Below are 21099 nucleotides of genomic sequence, written 5' to 3' on the forward strand. Positions count from 1 at the left end.
ATATACTATCTACATTAAAAGATTTTAGAAATAAAGTAGGCAAATAATACATATTATTACTGTGTCTGTCACATATTTGCATGAATAAATATTCTTTCCACAGATGCATGCTTTCAAATAAGAGAAAAGACCAGTTCTCTTTGTTGGGAAGCACTGTAATTCCACAGAGAATGTTCCTCATGAATTGAGTGATCAGGATTTTGACAGATAAAAAATAGGGAGGGGCATTACAATTAGAGAACAGCATGTGTTTGCCAGTTATTTTTAATTTGCGTTTCTAGATCTCTCTTCTGCCCATCTCTTTATGACCTGCATTACCCAGGCTTTCTCGTCCTCCTGGCTTCTGCTGGGGTCAGCCAATGGTGACTCCTGGAGGATAATGGAGGGTGGGAAGAAAGAGAGCTCAGAGTAGTAATTTTGTCAGGCCACCTCATTCTCATGGCTATAATGCTCACTGGTTTCTGGTAACAACCTTCCAGTATGTACCTTATGTACCTCAATATCTTTGGTTGGTTTCCCTGACCTTTCCCATCCTTTTGTAAATAGTCCCTACTGAGCTGTCTCCAGTTAAATATTTTGTGTGCACCTCTTTCTTTTCAGCACCCAAATATATACAACAGGTAAAACACAAGAAGTAAAACGGCATGGTCTATTTAGGAAATCGTAAGTAGGTCAATTGTTTCCCCATTTTCAAAGTAACAAAAATAAATAAAATTTAAAAAAAAATAACCTTCCTAATATCTTGGAACTATCTCGCTTGTTGTCCTTTTCCAACCAGAGCTAAGCCTTGTAAAAAACCAGTTTACACGGAGTCCCCCACTTCATTCCTTCGTTTTAGCCACCACATCATTCCATGAAAGCCTGTAGCAAAAGCCTCTAAACTATAGATATCCTTTGTTGTGTTAAGAAAGTTCCCTCCAATTTCCGGTTTGCTGAGAGTTTTTATTATAAGCGGGTGTTGAATTTTATCAAATATTTCTTTTGCATCTATTAATACTATCATATCGTTATGGTTTTTACCTTTATTACTGTGATGAGTTACAGTACTCAATTTTTAAACTTTAAACTATCCTTGCATTGTTGGAATAAACCTTACTTGGTCATTTTTCTTTCTATAAGTACCTAGGTTCCAGTTACATCTAACTCATTCAGAATTTTTTACTTCATGTTCATAAGGAACATTGGCCTGTAATGTTCTTTCTTACTGTACTTTTCAAGTTTTGGTATCAAGATTATGCTAAGCTCAGAAGATATAAGGTGCTCCTTATATCGTTTTCTCTTAGCTTACTCCCTAAGTATTTTTCTTATAGTTTCTTTTTTACGCAGCCATTTTTTTTCTACTTATAATCCTATGTCCATGCCTTAAGTTTTGGAATTTTCCAAGGTTCTACTTATTGTCTTAGTGGAGAAAGAAAAACGGCAGAGTAAATAAGTAGGTTGGGTCTAGATTATACAGGGATTTGTATTAAGCCTTTGTTACATTTCTGTCTAAAACACTACTGCAATTTCTCTCAAAAGCCTTCATAAACCCCCCAATTGCTGGCAAAATTAGACCTGCATTTGGTTCACACTTTTCCCTCCTCCTGATATGCCTGTCTTTCTCACTTTGTGTAAACTTCGTTTCTTCCGATGTTCATTTCAAAGATAATTCCTTCCATGAAGACTGAATAATATCCCCGTAGTTCTTAAAGAATGCCATCCCCTCCCACTTGGGGTCTTTACATTATAGCACTGAACGGATAGCCCTTTTACAAAACCCATTCACTTTGTCTCCTGTAATAGTCACATATGTACAAGTTTTATTGCCACCTCCAAACCCAATCAAACTAGACTACTTATGAGAAGAAGTATATCCCATCTGTTTATCTCCTGCTGAGTCCAGTTCACTGTCTCATAATTTTTAGACCATTAAAAAACCATTTGTAGCTAATGTAACGTTGTGTGTCAACTACACTTCAATTAAAAAAAAAAACGCTATTTGTAAAGTGAATTCAATTAAAATTGGAATGGACAATCCAGGATGTCTGGCCATCTTAATCTGTATCTTATTGAACAGCATGCCAAAGGAAATCTCCTTGTAGGCAAAGTCCTTGCTAGCACTCTTTTTTCTTTCCTATGACATTTTGAGTCCTGCTGCTAAAGTAGATACGCTAAGAAAATGTGGTTTTCATAAGTCAATGGAATGTAGATAAAATTCTTACCAAAATAGGGCATTGGAACTGAACATCCAATTAGTAACTTCTAATAAATCCATAAGCTTAAACAAAAACTGCCATAAAGTTCTGCAGCAATGCACAAGGGAAATTTTGCAGCTATATATATATGTATATATACACACACACACAAACACATGGATATATATATATATATATATACACACATGGATATATATATGGATATATATGGATATCATGGTTATTTTATTTCCCCAATGCTTATTCTTTCCAAATGTTGGTATCTATGCTGGATCTTGATGAAAGGAAGGGGGAAAAAAGGGAAAATAAATAAACTGTGTCTGACAATACTATTTCCCTCCTGTAGCAGGTAACTTGTAATAAAATACATATATCTATTTATATTGACTTCCTCCTAGTCAGGAAAAAAATGATAAACAAACAGCAACAACAAAAGAGCAGCAGACCTTCCATCCCCAAGAGTATTACTAAGGCTTTATGCTGAAATATAGAACCCCACAGCCATGCCATCAAAGCATAGCATGTAAAATCTGAGAAAGCATGGTATTTCTAAATCAATAAAACATCAAATTGGTTGGTCCTACTTTTGCTGAAAAAAAAAATTCTAGTGGTTTAACTTAAAAGTAGAGTGAAATACAGAAATAAAAAAGATAAAAGATCAAAGTTTTACTCAATATTACTTTTTTTTCAAATAACATTTGAGCACCGAAATAAGTTACATATGAGAATGCATGTTGGAATTAGTCAGTAGGGGTTTTTTTCTTGAATAACAGAGGCATAGATACCTCTAAGCTGAAGCTAATGTTGGCTTATCATAGCTACGGATGCAAACTGTTGGTAGGATTAATTGAAGTCCCTACATGCTTGCTGACCTCTCGTTCACATAATTAACTTGTTCAGTACTAAGTATGTGTTCCAGATCCTGTCTCTTCTTCTGGCCCCTACAGTATTTTTTCCCAGTTTTCCTCTCCCCTCATTTCTTCTAGAAAACTGTCTTGGCACATCTTAGTCCTGCCACTGCACTTATTTTTTAAACAATGAAATAGGCTTTTAAAATATAATTCAAACCAGAGCCAGTCATCTACATATTCAGAAATATTTGAGGAGAAAAGAGAGCCCACTCTTAATGTTACTCGTTTTGTGTTTTGGTTTCTCTGCTTTGGATATGAGCTATCTTACAATCACAAATTGATGGGTAAATTTAAATATAGGTTGAACAAAGAATCATTTGGATGGCATAGCTCACAGAGAAAAGAGAATGAAGGAAAGTGAGATGATCCTTATTAAAGAGAAGGAGAGAAGGAATATAGAGCTATGTGAGGAGAATAAGTTGGCGGTCAAAGACAATGAGTAGTCCAAGAGAAACTGTAGAAAAGAGAAGCCATAAAGGAAGGAAGTTGAAGAGATGTGGAAGGTAAGTCAGTATCAAGAAATGGGGATAGAAATAATTAATGGATATTGATATCAGATATCTAGGAGAAGAAACAAGTTTTAAAAGAGTATGGCCGTTAACTTGTTTTTTAATGTAAGATGTGAAAATTCTGCCTTTTGCATTATAGAATATGTAAACAGTGCCTCCTGAAACTGTGCCCTGCGCAATGAGTATGACCATATGTGATGGCCCTGACTGCCAAGAAAATGTTTTAATTTAAACAGAAGATGGGAGCACCTGGGTGGCTCTGTTGGTTAAGCATCCAACTTCCGCTCAGGTCATGAAGTCATGGTTTGTGAGTTTGAGCCCTGCGTCGGGCTCTGTGCCGACAGCTCAGAGCCCGGAGCCTGCTTCGGATTCTGTGTCTTCCTCACTCTCTGCCCCTCCGCCACTCTCACTCTGTCTCTTTCTCTCTCTCCAAAATAAATAAAAACATTTTTAAAAATTAAAAAATAAATAAAATAGAGAACTGGCCATTGGAGAACCTTCCAGAAACTACTTTGTTTTGTATAGCAAGCCAAAAGCATTGTGTGCTGGAAAGACCCTTCCTTTGCCACTTTCTAACCTAAAAAAATGTCAATTTCATATAGTTCAGCATATTAATTGCAAAATCTTGGTAAAGCCATTTTACCTTTCTTGGGAAAAGTTTTTCCTAGCTGTAAAATGAGAACTTTAGACTAGATCAGTGAGGGCCAAACTGTATTTTGCCCTGTCCTCTTCCACATCACTACACACTGCTCTGAACAGCAGCCTTCCTATGCGCAGTGACTCCTAATGGGTACAGTGGTAGAGGGACCACATTGGTTGTCTCCTGCAGACAGTGATTCTGAATGCTCCTTTATAGAGCAATTCCTTTTCCCTGCCCCGTTGGAAACCCTGGAGTGAGATGCTAGAATTTCTTGGGTGACCAGAATAGTTCTTTGAGAGTCAGGCACAGGGACTTATAGGCTAGTTGGTGTTGACTGTCCAGAAAACTACACCCCATAGTTAAAATCTTAATCTGCCCACATATATGTTGAGTGTTCTGAGATTCTTCTTCGGCAGCAAATGTAGGTCACAGGCCATCAGCAATGGCCTGAAAGCATAATTATTTTGATGGTCCATCCCATAGGAAAAACTGTGACTAAAAATAATCACAAGGTTTAGCCCTAAGGCAACATGCGAAGGTGGAGACTCCTCTACTGTCCTTTGGGAGGGCAGGTGAGGCAGGGAATAGGCTGAACCTTACTTAGGAAAAGGCAGAATAGAGCTCCTTGGGTTGTAGCACTTGTGACAACATTTTAGAATTCCTGTTTAATTTCCTGTTTTCACAGGGGAGATTAAAGAGTCTTGAAATTACCTGTCTTTGCATCCCGTTCATCTTTATATCCCAAATATCTATCAGAATGCCTTCTTGGCATTTGGTAAACCCTCAATGTCTTTTTTTTTTTCTTCAACTTTATTATTATGAAATAACTTGAAAATCTGAATGGAAAATTTGCAAAAATAGTACTCCTTTATGAACTAGTTTCGTGTGTTGTTGACATGTTACCACATTTACTCTGCCCACCTAAGCCTTTTTGAAGTAGGTCACAATTATCGTGGCCAATTACCCTTGAATACTTCAGTATACCCTTGTATACTTCAGTGTACATTTCTAAAAGCAAGGAAGTTATATAATCATATTACAAATATTAAAGTCCTGTTACAAACCATTGCTGTAGTCCATGTTTATAATTGGCCAATAATCTCGGTGTTGGTTGATAGCAACCTTTCCAGTCAATGAGATAAATAGTACAGTTACTTAACAAATTAATAATTTCTGAATGAAAGCCAAGTATATTTTATCCTCTCAACTGTGTTTTCCTTAGTGCTAAATTTGTTTAACACCTGGAATTTCATAGACAATAGTGCAAAACAGAATGGGATTTTAAATCAAAAGAATTAAGGTACCTAGATGGTTAAACTAGAGTAATTTTCTTAGCTACAGACTTCTTACTGGTAAAATGTTGATCACTCTCACATGGTGAGGGTATATTGTAAAAGGGTTTATAAATAACAACTGTCCAGGTGATTTTTTTCACCTCTAACTAGCTAACTCTCTCCTGATCATAAAGTGCACACTGTAAAACATTCAAAGATAAAATACACTCACCAGCATAACAAAGTACAATGAAATAGAGAGGTTGGGAGCATATCCAAAAGAAAAACAAATTAGATAATTCTAGCAAATTTGATCACATGAATCTAAGGGTTTCTCACATGAGTCTAAGGGTTGATATTTTAGCCATAAGAATTTATTGTCGTGAGGGCCAGGGGCTGTCCTGTGCATTGTATGATGTCTAGCAGAATTCCTTTTTAAGTTACCCAACAAATTCCTACTGGCCTCAAAGTTAGTCATCCCACTGCAATGGGAATATATGCACATTTATGTCTACTTTCCAAATACCTGATTACAGTATATTTTTATATGTCTATTTTGTCCACTGGTCTGTGAGTTCCTCCTGAGTAGTAAAAATGTATTTCTAACTCTCCCCCAGTACTATATTTTCTGATAAATGTTGGTGAAGGAAGGGAGAGAAAAAGGAAAGAACCCTAAGGATATAACCTGGTACATAAAAGCAAGTGGAGTAATTTACAGAACTGAAAGAAAATGACCTGAATCCAAGAGTGCCTCGTGAGAATCTATCTTGAAAAGTTACTTGATATTGACCACCATTTTGAGTGAAAAGTACAAAACTAAAACCCATGAAGCACTAAATACCATATGTTCAAATCTCCTAATTTCAGTTTTCCATCAAGAAAGATACATGCAAGGAACCTTTATATATCTGCCTATGACACTCCTGCTTCCAAAATGATAAAGTCAATATTATGGTATTATTGATTCTTCTTTTTCTTCTTCCAAGTACTATCAGACTCATGTGCACACATAATTGAATGAAAAAGTTTCTATTACATTCTTTTGGGAGAAAAGAGTTGATGTTGTTGTTTTCTTGTTACTGTTTTCAATAAATATACCAGAGAGAATATCAAGATGATTTTAAAAAAATTTTTAACGTTCGATTCACTTTTGAGAGACAGAGAAAGACAGAGCATGAGCTGGCAGGTGGGGCAGGGAGGAAGACAATCCGAAGCAGGCTCCTGGTTCCGAGCTGTCAGTGCAGAGTCCCACACGGGGCTCAAACTCACAAACCATGAGATCATGACCTGAGCCACAGTCAGCTGCTTAACCGACTGAGCCACCCCGGCTCCCCAAAATAATTTTTTTTAAATCTCTATCTAGCAATCTTATAAGGTTTGTGTGGATAATATACAATCAAGTCCTATTTTCATACATAAAATTCCAAGGAAAACTTAGAAAAATTGATATAATAATTTGTTTTATTCCTTTCATAGCAAGAAACTTTCAGTTCATTCCCTTTGGTATTTAGTTGTTTAGTACCTGTGTTTTAACAAGAAATAAGAAAAAAAAAAACCTGTTTAGAACACAGCTTTACTTTTATCTTACTGCATTGAATATTGGTGTTTTGACAAGAAGAATAAGATTATGAAAGGTAAATGGACTAATTTAACCAGAGATTTTTATATAGAATGCTATAAGGAATAGAACCAATGCATGAAGACTGAATAAGTATGTAAAATAACAAAAACAAACAAACTAAAACCTCTCAGGCTCCAGGCTCCCAGAATGCCTATAAAGCAACCTGAAATTCTGAAAATAGAAGGCTTTTCCTCTGCTCTCAATAATATACACATAGTAACATAGTAGGAGCTAAAAAAAAAAAAAAAAAAAAGTTATTGAATGAGTGATGGTGAAGGCTTCATACTGTTTTTATTTCCTCCTATTCATACATTCACCGGATATGAAAGTGGTCACGGAGCACTGGTTATGTGTCAAACACTTTTAGGAAGCTGGGGAGGGGTGCTTGGGTGGCTCTGTCAGTTAAGAGTCTGACTCGATTTCGGCTCAGGTCATGATCTCAAGATCCTGAGATCGAGCCCTGCTTCAGGCTCCGCGCCGAGCATGGAACCTGCTTAAGATTCTCTTTCTCCCTTTGTTTCCTTCTGCCCCTCTCCTGCTCTCTCTCTCTCTCTCTCAAATAAAATATAAAATAAAAAAAAGGAAGAAGAAGAACCTGGAATCTATTAATGAATAAAAAAAAAAAACAACAAAGATTTCAATCATTGTGGAGTTTACATTATAAGCAGGCAAATAGAGAATAACAATAATTGTAATTAATAAGTAAATGACATATTATAGTAGAAGGTGATACGTGCTATGAATTAAAGTAAAAAGTAGGGAATAAGAGGATCAAGCATGGAGAACAAGTTGAAGCATTAAATAGTATGATCAAGATAGTCCTCAGAAAAGGTATGAACAAATACTTAAAATAGTTCAAAGAATGGGAATTAGTGAAGCAGATATTGATAACAGGAACATTCCAGGCAGGAGGAACAGTTAAAGCAAAGTCCTTAAGGCATCATCTTCAGAAAACAGCAGGGAGGGGAGCATGGCTGGAAGAAAGTACATGAAAGAGATCAGGAGGTAATGAGGCCAGACAAGGTCTCTCTGGTCCATTGTATTTTATTCTACTTTTGTCTGAGTGGAATGGGGAGCCCTCACAGCATTTTTAACAGAGGATGGATGTTAGCTTTTATTTTTTTGTTTTGTTGTGTTGTTGATTACGGCTAAAGTAAAGGTACACAAATGCACATTTAAGTGTATAATTCAATAAGCTGTACATAAATGTAAATACTCAACTCCGTTCCCAAATATGATACAGAACATTTCTATAACTCCAGAAACTTCCTTTGGGAACTTTCAATCTCCTCCTCCATGAGCAACTGTTTTTCTGATTTCTTTCAACATAGATTATTTTACCTGTTCTTGAGCTTCATATAAATAGACTCGAACTGTCTGTGGGTTTTTGTGTCTAGCTTCTTCCACTTAACGTAATGTTTTTGCGATCTATCTATGGTGTTTGTATCAGTAGGTGATTCTTTTGTTGTTGTTGTTCTTGAGTGGTATTTCATTGTACAGATACCGTAATTTGCTATTGGCAATCCTTTTGATGGGCATTTGAGCTATATCTGGTTTTTTGGCAATTAGGAATAGAGCTTCTGTGAAATTCCTGTACAAGTTACTTTGCAGATGCGTCTGCAGATGCGTCTACTCTGCAGATGCAGAGATCAGTTGTTCGGTTGTGAAACTGAGGTCGCTATTTCTTTGCTGACCGTTGGTCAAGGGTCACTCCCAGACTGTAGACGCTACCTGTTTGCCTCAGTATGTGATTTCCTTCCTCTGTTTTCAAAGCCAACAAATTGAGTCATATGTGTCTCCTACTTCGTATCTTTTCTGTCCTCTTCCATTGTCGCAAATTTCGGATCTACTTTCACTTTTAGAGGCCGATGTGATTACACAAGGACCACCTGGATAATCCAGAGTAATCTCCCTGTTTCAAAGTTTGTTGGCTTAATTCCACGTGAAAAATTATTTTGCCATGTAACTAGAAAGGAAAAATTTGCTTCCTCCTGTGTGACTCCTTTATGATTTACACTTAATACTTCTTCATGTGGGAGACAAAGACAGAATGAAATGTAGTTAAAATTAAATTTCCTTATAACCTGCGGCCCATTGGCAAATACTTGAGGCAGGCAGAGTATGACATTCTTCCAGGAAACCCCAATCTTAATGTTAATGAGTTGCTAGAGGGAAAGACAACCTTAGTTTGACAATAGCTAGGACTCCAGTATCTTAGGAGTCCTCTTTAGTATATGAAAGTCCTTTTAGAAACTTCCCTTTTGTCTTTACCTGTCCCAACTCCATAGTATATAATGAGTCACTCCTCACAACCCCAGTGCACTTCATTCTGCCCGTGGGTCCTGTCCCTGTACTTTAATAAAATCACCTTTTTGAACCAAAGACGTCTCAAGAATTCTTTCTTGGCCATAGGCTCTGGACCCCCTCGCCCCCCCACCAATCCAAAACCACATCACCCCGACCCTCTCCTTGTGTTTGACTGATTTGCTAGAGTGCCTCGCAGAACTCAGCAAAACATTTTCTTACTGGATTGCAGGTTTATTACAAAAAGATACCACTCAGGAACAACCAGATGAAAGAAATGTATAGGGTAAGGTATGTGGCAAGGGGCAGGGAGCTTCCATGCTGTCTCTGGGCCACAAGTTTTCCAGCACCTTCCATGTAACCACCAATCTGGAAACTCTCCAAATTCTGTCCTTTAGGGTTTTTATGGAGGCTTCATTACTTAGGCATGATGGATTAAATCAGTGGCCACAGGTCGTTGACTCAATCTCTATCCCCTTTCCCCTTCCCAGAGGTCAAATGGTGGAACTGAAAATTCCAACCCTCTCCTCCAAGTTGGTTTCCCTGGCAACAGCCCTCCTCCTTCCGTAACCTAGGGGCTTTTCAAAAGTGACCTCATTAACATAAACTCTGGTGTGGTAGAAAGGGACTTGTTATGAATAACAAAAGACAGCCATTTCACCTTTATCACTCTTACCACTTAGGAAATTGCGAGGACTTCTGGAACCCCAAGCCAGAAACTGGGATGAAGATCACATATATATTTATTTTATGAATCACAACATCACAAGAACATACTCACAGGTCCCAGGGATTAGGATGTGGACATTTTAGGGGGGCAGTATTCTGCCTACCACAACTTTTTATCTGCTAACTCTAATCTGCTGCTAAATCCATCCACAGAACTTTTTTTAGGTGCTGAATTTTCCGTTTCAAGAATTTCTATTTGGTTTTTTATAGTTTCCATTTCTCTACTGATATTTCCCATCTGTTCACTCTCTTTATGACCATCTTTTAAATTAAGTCCTTGTGATAGATACTTGAATGTCCTTGACTATTGTCTACTATTTTCATGATCTATTGATATTGATTGCTTTCATTTTTGATAGTAGCTCATATTCTGCTTTATGTAATAAATTTTTATTTTATATTTGTTATTGTGCTTGGAGATTCTTGATTCTGTTATCTTCCTATGAGAAGGGGTGATTTTTTTTTTTTCCTAACAGTTAAATTACTGGCTGATCATACTGAATTTTTAAACCCTTGATTTTATACCTTACGGAGGCAATATATGGAGAGACAGAGAGCAAGGAGCGCGCTCATGCCTGCATTTGGGCAAATCAGGGAACACAGTATTTGCATATAATATGAGGAATGTCATAGGTTCCAAAGGAAAGCCTAAGGTGTTTACTTTTTACTTGGCAAGAACCACCAAACTCTGTCTTCCTAGTATAGGTCAATAGTTGTAACCCACGCTCAATGTTTTCAGCCATCAAGTTGTTGATTTCCTCTGGACTTTTTGTTATATGCTCTCTATATATGAATTTTAGGAAATCACAGGTTTGAGGGGGTCTTGCATGAGTGGCTCCATCTCCAGGCCTTCTTCTCCTAGTTTCTAGACACTCTAATACCTCCTAACTCCGTTCTTTGAAATTACAGGTCAAGAAGACTGGTTTCCGCTCAGTTTTATTCAAGGACACCACATTTTAATTAGATATTGCCCTCAGGCAGAAAAGTTTTGTAAGAATGCCTGTTACCTGGTATGGCACCCTTCTTTCCAACGTCAAATTCTTCTCTGTGTCTGCCTACTTTGCATTATTCTCTAGTACCTTCAAATAGCTGTTTAAAAAATATTTTGAGGGGGACGGGGCCCTGGGTGGCTGAGTCTGTTAAGCTTAACTTCGACTCAGGTCATGATCCCCTGGCCCACAAGTTCAAGCCCCACATCAGGCTCCGTGCTGAAGGCTCAGAGCCTGGAGCCTGCTTTGGATTCTGTTTCCCTTGCTCTCTGCCCCTCCCCGCCCCTCTCTTTCAAAAATAAATAAACATTAAAAGAAATATCTTGAGGGCACCTGGGTGGTTCACTAGGCTAAGCATCTGACTTTGGCTCAGGTCATGATCTCACAGTTCATGAGCTTGAACCTCACATGGGGCTTGCTGCTGTCAACACACAGCCTGCTTCAGATCCTCTGTCCCCCTCTCTCTCTGCCCCTCCCCTGCTCATTCTCTCTCTCTCTCTCTCTCTCTCTCTCTCTCTCTTTCTCTCTCAAAATAAATAAATAAAGTTAAAAAAGTGTTTAAAAAATATTATGCCAGAGTTTAAAATTGCTATCTACAAGAAAGTTAGTCTGATACAAGTTACTCTACCATTAACAGAACTGGAAACTGACTCAAATTTTTAAAGAATAAAGATATATTGTTGAAGGATAACTCTGTCTCCTGTGTTGAGAAGATATAGTAGGGCAGAAATACAAGGTTAGAAGCTGAAAGACAATAAGAAGTTTCTTGCAACAATCCAGGAAAGAGATGAGGTTGGTTTGTTGCAGAGTGGTGGCAAGGAGGTGGTGAGGGGTCAAATCAGGATAGTTTTTACATAGAGCCCAAAGAATTTTCTACTAGTTTGGGGGAAAGCATAGAACATAGACGTCAAAGGTATCTTGAAGACTTAGTAACTTGACAATTTCTATTAACTGGCATGGGGAAGTTATGCCGGGGCCTTGGGGAGAGGCGAGCAAAGAATATAAGTTTAGTTTTAAATATGTCGACGTCAAGATGTCCATGAGCCATCAGGGTAGAGATAGCAAGTAGGCAGTTGGATATACCAGTCTGGAGTTCATGAGAGAGATCTGACTGGAGGTAAAAATTCAGGGCTTACATCAGTTACCTATTGCTCTGCAATAAATTATCCCCAGACTTAGTGTCTTAAAACAAAAATATATATATAATAATAATGGTCTCACCCAGTTTCAATGTTAGAAAGCCAGATATGACTGAGCTGAGTGGTTCTGGCTCAAGGTTTCTCATAAAGTTGTAATCAAGTTATAGCTAAGGCTATAGTGTCTCAAGACTTGATTGGGCCTAGAGGATCTGTTTTATGGTGTGGCTGTTGGCAAGAGGCTCTTTCTTCATTATATGGACATCTCCATAATGCTTCTCAGGACATGTCTCCACACAGAGCACTTGATGAGAGAGAAAACCCAACTTGGAGACCCCAATCTCGAAAGTAACATTCCAGCACCTGGTTATATTCCACCCATTAGATGACAGTCACTATGTCTGGTCCATACTCCATACTCAGGGAAGTAGAAGCAGGCTCAGTCTTTTGGAGGGAGGAAGATCAAAGAATTTGAGAACACATCTTTAAAACTGCCATGTAAGTTATCAGTATATCGATGATATTTAAAGTCACAGGACTGGGGCACCTGGGTGGCTCGCTCCAGTAAGCATCTGCCTCTTGATCTCGGCTCAAGTCACAATGTCGCATGGTTGATGGGATCAAGCCCCATTTAGGGCTTTGTATTGACAGTGTAGAGCCTGCTTGGGATTCTTTCTCTCTCCCTCTCTCCCTCTCTCCCTGCCCCTCTCCACTCACAAGCTTTCTCTCTCTCTCTCTCTCTCTCTCTCTCTCTCTCTCTCTCTCTCAGAATAAATAAACTTAAAAAAAAATATTTAAAGTCACAGGACTGGATGAGATCACCAAGAGAGAGGATGACATACAGATATCCAAGACCTGATCTCTAGATCATACCAACAGAAAGAGGTCGAAGAGAAGAAAAAAAAAAAAGTAAATAAGGTTAAGGGAGAGATCAGTGAGGTAATAGGAAAACAAAGATTATAAAATCCTTGAAGCTTGAAAAATAAAGTATACAATATACCAGACCCTGTGATAGACTTTACAATAAGAAGTAGACTTTCTACCTTTTTATACTTAGTTTCCTGGCATTAAGCATACTTAACATGTACTGCATAATTGTTACATGCTGCAGATATGTTTGAGCATTCTAAATATGTTATTTCATCCAACCAAAGAGACAGTTTTATTATTCAACATTTTAGACATAAGAATCAAATGGTTCAGAGAATTCAATAACTCGCCCAAATTCACATAAGTACAAAGCCTATAATTGAATTACAGTCAGCCTAATCGAAACCCCAAGTTCTAGCCCTAGCTTTCAAGATAGTCACTAAATTATAAACACTTTAAAATGGCTGTTTCATTTACCATATTTAGTTAATTATTTCAGTCATAGAAACAAAATCAGTGTTTATGAAAAATTGGCCCTAATCCCTAAGAATTCTGAAATAATTTCTTTATAAGCAAAGAAATTTACCCCAACATGCAGAGTGTGCAAATAATAACATCATATAAAAACAATAAAGCATAATAATTCTTCTTCAGCAATGTCCATTGCATTCCTTTTTTTTTTTTTTTCCACTTCCACTGCTACCTATTTTCCTATTTACCAGTTAGTCATTTATTAGCCTTCCATTTCTCTCCCACGGCATTCTTCTCTACACATAACTGCCATTTTAGCCTCCTGAAACACAAATATTAACCTGGCTTATCACAGCTCAGAAAATTCCAATGACTAAATGGAGCCAAGTCCAGACCTGTGATTCTGGCATTTCTAATCTCATCTTTTTTAGCCTGGCATCCAGTACAGCAAGACTATAAATATTTCATGTAGGCCTATCTCCATTTCTTTTTTTCTTTATCTTCCTGAAATGTTTACCTCCTTTTCCAATCTTCCTCCATATAATCAACAAACCTATATCTTGCCTGGGGCCACAAGGACCTCTCCATTCCTCTGAACTCCTGATGTCACAGGGCACTTACCATTCTGCTTTATATTCTTCATTTTCCTTTTAGTACCCTTCTTTGCCATTGAATGCAATGGTAAAGAAATATACTATGCCTACGGTATTTGTGAATCTTATAGTGTGTGTGTGTGTGTGTGTGTATTATACATAATACATGCTTAATATTAACTTCATATTAACTAATATCCTTAAGTTGACAGTAAATATTCTGTATACAATAATAGCAAATGCAAAGAGCTTACTTACTTTACACCTTCGAAGAGCTTTATGTATATTAACTCACAAATTTTCTCCTTTGATTTTCCTAAAACTTTGCCAAATGTCTCCAATGTATTTGGGGGGACAAAGAACTATTGAATAAGCTTAACTTATGTAGTTTAAATAACACGTGTGACAAAAGCCATACATACCATGTATATAACTTCAGCCAAGTACTGTCCTGTGCTCTTGACTTCACCATCAGGGTACAGACGGTGGATATTAAAGTGTACATATCACGTTATCACTCCTTTCTTTGTAGCCTCCATTTGCTTTCATAAATCATCATGCTTGGCAAGAAGAGGGAGGGAAGGCAATGGGAGAAAATTAAAAACAAAAATAAAAAACAAGTCATCATCCTTAGCCCATCCACTTTAATTAAACACAACCACTGAGTTCTGTTTCAATGTACATTCAGCATTGTTAAATAACTCCATTATAGAGCCCTTTATTACATTGCGCATATAGGTCTTGTTTGGTCAAACTGTATCTCTTAAACATGCAAAGTGATCTCGGGTGTCTAAACCAATAAAACAGAAATAAGTTACCCAGTTTCATTGACTGTAGTATCCAAACTTGGAATGATGGTCACTGTAGACACAGAACAGATGAAAAAATAATAATAATAATAACAAATAAAAAAACAGATAAAGTAATGTAAAGTAATTATATCAACACTAGGAGATTTGATCCTCAGAGGTGTTTTTTTTTTTTTTTTCCACAAAGACTTAGAAGAACAGAAAAGTGTCATTCACTTTTTCTTGACAAAGAACAAATCTGTATTGGTAGGTGAGAAAAGAAAATCAACCCATTTATTTTTACAATCAACAAATTGTATTCTATGGTCTTCTTTCTGTACATTGGCCAAAAAAGACTACTGATTTCTGCGGATCTAGCGGTTTCAGAAATGGAACATTTTATGAGTGATATCAAAGTAATACAAAAGTTCCAAAGTAAGATACCTGGAATTAGAAATCCTGATAAAATAGAAAGTACTTTGCAATTTCCTCTAGGTGCTTGTTTAATATTGTTTCCTAGTGCTTGGCAGATTTTCTTCCTCATCTCTGTCTTGCTGCACCTGAACACAGAGATAAATGCACCCATAACACTGCCATCTCAAAAGGAAAGAGGGAGAAAAGTCATTTCTCGGCCCCACAAAGAATTGTGCCAGAAAGATTTGATGGGCTCCCTCAAACCCAGCCATAATGTTCACTCTGATTTGGATTTAATCAGAAGCACTGTATGGAGTTTTAATTAAAAAAAAAAAAAAAAGACGAAGAAAAGAAAAGGAAAAAAGAACTCTTACTTTCTTGAGCTATTACAAAGGAATAATTATGTAGTAACATATTGTTTTCACTAAACCAGATGAAACTTCGGTCTATCCTTCCAAATCCCCTCATGATTTAATCTTGAATTGAGCAACACAGAACAAAAGAATCAATTCCCTTTTTAAGAAACAAATGTTTAATCATCACACTGGACCCAAGCCAACCTGCAAAATCCTTAGGACTGGCAAAAAAGCAAAAATAAAAACAAAAGACACTTAAAAACTTTTTCAAAGATACTGCTAGCTATCCAGTATTATTAAATCATTCAAGTTTGTCTTTGGCAAATTCAAGTACTCTACTTCTCTGTCCCTTTTTCACTTGCTATTACTCATCTCCCCTTAAGTGCCCACAGCTATCAAATCTATCTTTGAACCTCAATGTAAATATGCAGAAAAACAAGCAAAAAACTTTTTCAAAGAAATACTAATGGTGTTACTTTTTTCCAGGGTTTTTGTATTTTAAATTCAATTTTATTTATTTATTTGTTTGTTTATTTTAATGTTTATTTTTGAGAGAGAGAGAGAGAGAGAGAGCGAGCGCGCGCGCGCGCGCGCGTGCATGAGCAGGGGAGGGGCAGAGAAAGAGAGAGAAAGACAGAACCTGAAGCAGACCCCAGGCTCCACGCTGCCAGCACAGAGCCTGACGCAGGGCTCAAAATCCCGTACTGTGAGATCATGACCTAAGCTGAAGTTGGATGCTCAACAGACTGACCCACCCAGGTGCCCCATATTTTAAATTCAATTTTAAAGAAAACATCTCCAGAGCATCCATTCTTTTCCAAGTTCTGGAAAAAGTGAAGAAGAGACCTATGCCCTGTACCTGGGTTCTCACAGTCTACCAGGGGAAACAGAATTATAACAAATGACCAACCTACACTGAGCTAAGCTTATGACAGAATAGTATGAAAGGTACAGAGAAAACAGAGATATTTTACTCTCTATTTTGGGGTCATGGATGCCTTGGAAAAAGTGTTGAGTTGAAGTATTTGTGAGATTTTATCCAGAGATATTCAGAAGGAACTGAACGTTGGGTCTGGGGATCTATAAAAACATGAGGGCTGAAGACATTATTTTGAAAAACATCATTGTTATCCACCCTTAGGTAATGGAGAAATGTGTAGATGAGTATTTTGCAAAGCCCGTAACTTGGACTAATAGTCTCATGAGATGCTTTGGAGAAAATGGAACTAGGATTAGATAAAATAAAGGAATACCATATGCATTACTCCCTCCTTGGGAAACTTGTAAATGACATTAACATGTTAAAAGTGCTGATAATGGGGCGCCTGGGTGGCTTAGTCAGCTAAGCGTCTGACTTCAGCTCAGGTCATGATCTCGCGGTCCGTGAGTTCGAGCCCCGCATCGGGCTCTGTGCTGACAGCTCAGAGCCTGGAGCCTGTTTCGGATTCTGTGTCTCCCTCTCTCTCTGACCCTCCCCTGTTCATGCTCTGTCTCTGTCTCAAAAATAAACGCTAAAAAAAAAATTAAAAATCAATAAATAAATAAATAAATAAATAAAAGTGCTGATAATTCCTACATTTGGGCAGGATAGAGGAAGAGAACCAGAAGATGTTTATTAAGGAAGCCAAAAGAAAAAAATGCAAGAAGATAGATATGAAGATCATTTGTATCAATCCTGGAAGTCCCAAAAGTTAAGAACTGGCAGAGAGAGTGTCTTGCTCAGTTTGTTGTTCCAGGACCCAGCAGAGACCATGGCATATTTTATGAATATTTGGCAGATTAACCAGTGAATAAAAACATGTAATTCCTCATGCGATTCCACTTAACATTCTACTAAATGCCTATAAAGATAGAGAAAAAATGGCAATTATACAAACAATTCAGACAAAAGAACATCATTCCATCTGAAGAAAGTTTCATAAAATACACGTAGTATAGAAGCATGTTCTTAGACTCTATAGCCGTGATTCTCAGTAGAAAGAAGGGAGGGCATTTTTGCTCCCCAAAGAACACTTAGCAACTTCTAAAGACATTTTTGGTTGCCACACTCTACTTACATCTACTGGATAGAGACCAGGAGACTGCTAAACATGCTGCCAGGACAGCCCCACAGCAATGAATATTCCAGTACAAAATGTCTGTGGCACAGCAGTGGAGAAATCCTGCTCCACAGTGTACAATACAGCCACACATACAGAACAACAAGGATGAGTCCAAATTCGGGGTAGCAAAAGCCTTTGATTTACTCTTCTTTGTCTGATCCAAACTCTGGCCACAAAAATTACACAGATCAGAAAAAACATCTGACTTTTTTTTTCCAGGCTGCCAAAGGTCATTTTTCAAGACAGCCAGAGCCTCGCCATTTATCTGTTCTAGGGCTTCTACCCACAAAGCTATCAGAGGTATATGTCGGGGAGCACTGACTGAGATGCCTTTCCCCTCAAAAAAAAAAAAATACTAAGCCCATCCTTTCCAGACTAATCACCGTTAGACACAAAGATCCGTGCAAATCAATCTGCCTTTGGTTCTAGAGCCAAAGGATGGCAGGGTCTGGACTTAGGGGAAGAGCAATCCAGGTTAATGGAGACAAGAAAACATGTTTTGGAAAATACCAGGTCTGGATGAATCTACATCTGTGTAAGAATGATAAAGAGAGAAAGCCAGTAGGAAAAAGAAAAGGTAATGTTTAATAAACTAGGCTTGATGTCTTCAAAAACATGAAGAAGGAAATGCCCTCTGGAGTAAGACAGCAAAGATAAACGGTATTAGGTAAGGGCAGACACAAAGCAATCTGACTAAAATAATGAAAAAAAAAAAAAATGCAAGAAAAACCCCAGAGCAAGAGTGGAACTAAAGTTCCCATCACAAACAGTAAAAATGGATATGACCAAATCCAATTGGTAATAACGATAGCAGATTTGAGAACCCTTAAATCCAAAGGTAAAACACATAAACCAAAGTGACAGGAAAATGTATAGACATGGGAGGAAAGGAAATAAAGATCTAATGCAAGACAACTCTGACATAACTAAAAGAAACTAACACAGAAAAATCTGCCTAAGGTGAGAAAGAAAACCAAATTTATAGCTCTAAAAGCTTCACTAAATATCAGGTTAAAAATAATAAAATAAGACTCATTCTGGAAATAGGGGAAATCTGAGATTATATAATAATATATGAATGCTGAAAGCATCAATGAAAAGGGAATCATTTGCCTACAAAGGACTAAAAATCAGGCTGACATTAGACTTCCTGAATCATACTAAAGACCACAGGAAAACAGAGCGGGATGCCTACATATGTGCATATCTGTGAAAAGTAATAAGAGAAAATACACCAAAACAGAATTATGGTGAGAAAATTTTGCTTGCCTTATCTGTGCAAAGTAAGTATATAAAAGAATGAGAAAATACATGATTTTCATATCTTAATAAACAAAATTGAATTAACAGTTATACATTGAAAAGAATAACTCTTTTCCAATATTAAGTATTACTGATATTTGTATACATTATATTTTAATCATCATGTCCGTCCCCTCTGTTTGTAATGACTTCACCCCTTCTCTCCTTTTTCCAGCTCAGTTGCAGTGTTGTTTTGGTAAATCAGTCCTCTGAGGAAAAAAGAAAGTCCTGATTTGCCAATTACCATGGTGTTGATATTCCCACCATGGCCAATTTCAAGCTGCCAAAGGTTTAACAACCAGCTGTCAAGATTCCTGAATATTTAATCATGGAGCTGGGAAGATCCACCTGGATCGTACCACAGAGGCCTGTTACCTTCTCTGATGAAGTAGCTCCTCGTTCGCCACATTCCATTATAGCCAGGGAGGTGGGATTTGGCCCAGAATCTGGAGTCTTTAACAGAAAGTCTCCTGGCTTTTCCATACTAAGATGGAAAAGGTCCTTGGAAAAGACCAGCAAATACACACATTTTATTGCTGGCGTTTGACCTCAAACCTTGGAATGGAATCGCAAAGTCTGGTAAGCTAGAATGGAACCCAAATGAGTCACAAAACTCTTTGTGAATCCCAGGCCTAGATAAATATGTGTCAAATATTTACCTTTGCTCCTTTCCCTAAACACACAAACTAAGTTTAATATCTGTCCATCTTAATAGTACGATAAAGCCCAGAAAGATCATTTCAAGGCCTAGAACAGCAAACCAACGCATCCCGTCAAGTATTCCTGGACTGCAGACTTCATTCTGATTACTAGTGGGTTTCTGAGGAGATTAGAAAAGGAAACACGTTTTCAAAGGAGAGAAGACGTTGGATCCCTGTATGATACTGACATAGAAGGAGAGAAGCCCAAATCCCAGCAAACTTGAAAGCATTTGCAAATATCTGAGATTCTAACTCCTTTGCTCATCACACCCAAAGTTCTGTCCTTTGTACCCCTGGCACCATGCCGTCTCTGAGGAATTCCTGTTGTCCCTGATCTGAAGCAATCAGGCCTCTAGGTGGGATGGAGGGATGACTGGTGTGGGTAGAAAATAGCCTTGAACTCTTACTAGAGGCTGGTAGTCGCTCTGGCAGGGTTCAGCAAACTTTTGCTTAAAGGGCCAGGTAATAAATATTTTAGACATACAGACAGTCGTCTCTGCAGAGACTAAAGCTGCATAGTTCCTGTTTCATAACAATTACGTTCTCTCCATTTTAAGTAGTGCTATGTCAGAAAAGAAAAAATATTAATAATGATATTGAGTAGAACCTCAGTATTTTGATCATCCCACCAAAATCAACACAAAGATAAGAACGACAGGATTGCAAGAGTCACCATTCTCTTCAACGTTGTAAAACAGCAATATTTACAAATTCGCCTCATTGTTAACCTAGCAGTTAGGACCACCAGTTTTGGACAGAAGAAAGCCAAGCAAACGTTTTCGTGTTATGTCAGCACCTTAAATTATGTACCGTATGGGATTCTATTTTTAATGCGCAATCTGTGAAAGCAAGATTTATTTAAATTAAACTTTATTTTGGATGCAGGCTTACCATTTCAATGACCATTTGAGAATGTGGGGCATTTTATACATGTTCCAAAAGCTCTCTTTCCCACATCAAGTCTGTTCAGCTGAATTAACCATTGCAACCAAGTCAATCCAGTATTTGCAGCTGTCTTAACAACCAAACCAAAATGCTACGTGGTCAATCAGTTGATCAATGCCTAATTGATCGTGAAGATAGCCCGAAATATCAGTCAATTTGTTAACTGTGTGGAGATATAGACAGAATCCGTAGGCAAATTGGAGCAAGGAAATTAAAAGAATGTAATCAAAATTGCTCTGATCAAAGGGA

At 37.6% G+C, this 21099-nt stretch overlaps 1 long non-coding RNA gene across 2 annotated transcripts; it reads right to left on the bottom strand.

Annotated features, from left to right (window-relative positions):
• Positions 1-248: 248 nt before the first annotated feature.
• Positions 249-14898, bottom strand: LOC109263301 (uncharacterized). 2 transcript variants are annotated; one of them, XR_008423142.1, is made up of 2 exons: positions 14665-14898; positions 249-369 (listed from the first exon to the last, which is right to left on the bottom strand). It is a non-coding gene; the product is annotated as an uncharacterized LOC109263301 (long non-coding RNA). The 2 variants fall into 2 exon arrangements; XR_002078144.2 differs by lacking the exon at positions 14665-14898 and adding an exon at positions 14497-14584.
• Between the last annotated feature and the right edge of the window lie 6201 nt (positions 14899-21099).

This window comes from Panthera pardus, unplaced genomic scaffold (genome assembly GCF_024362965.1).
Source record: "Panthera pardus isolate Hobbes unplaced genomic scaffold, ASM2436296v1 HiC_scaffold_17, whole genome shotgun sequence".
Taxonomy (NCBI): Eukaryota; Metazoa; Chordata; class Mammalia; order Carnivora; family Felidae; genus Panthera; species Panthera pardus.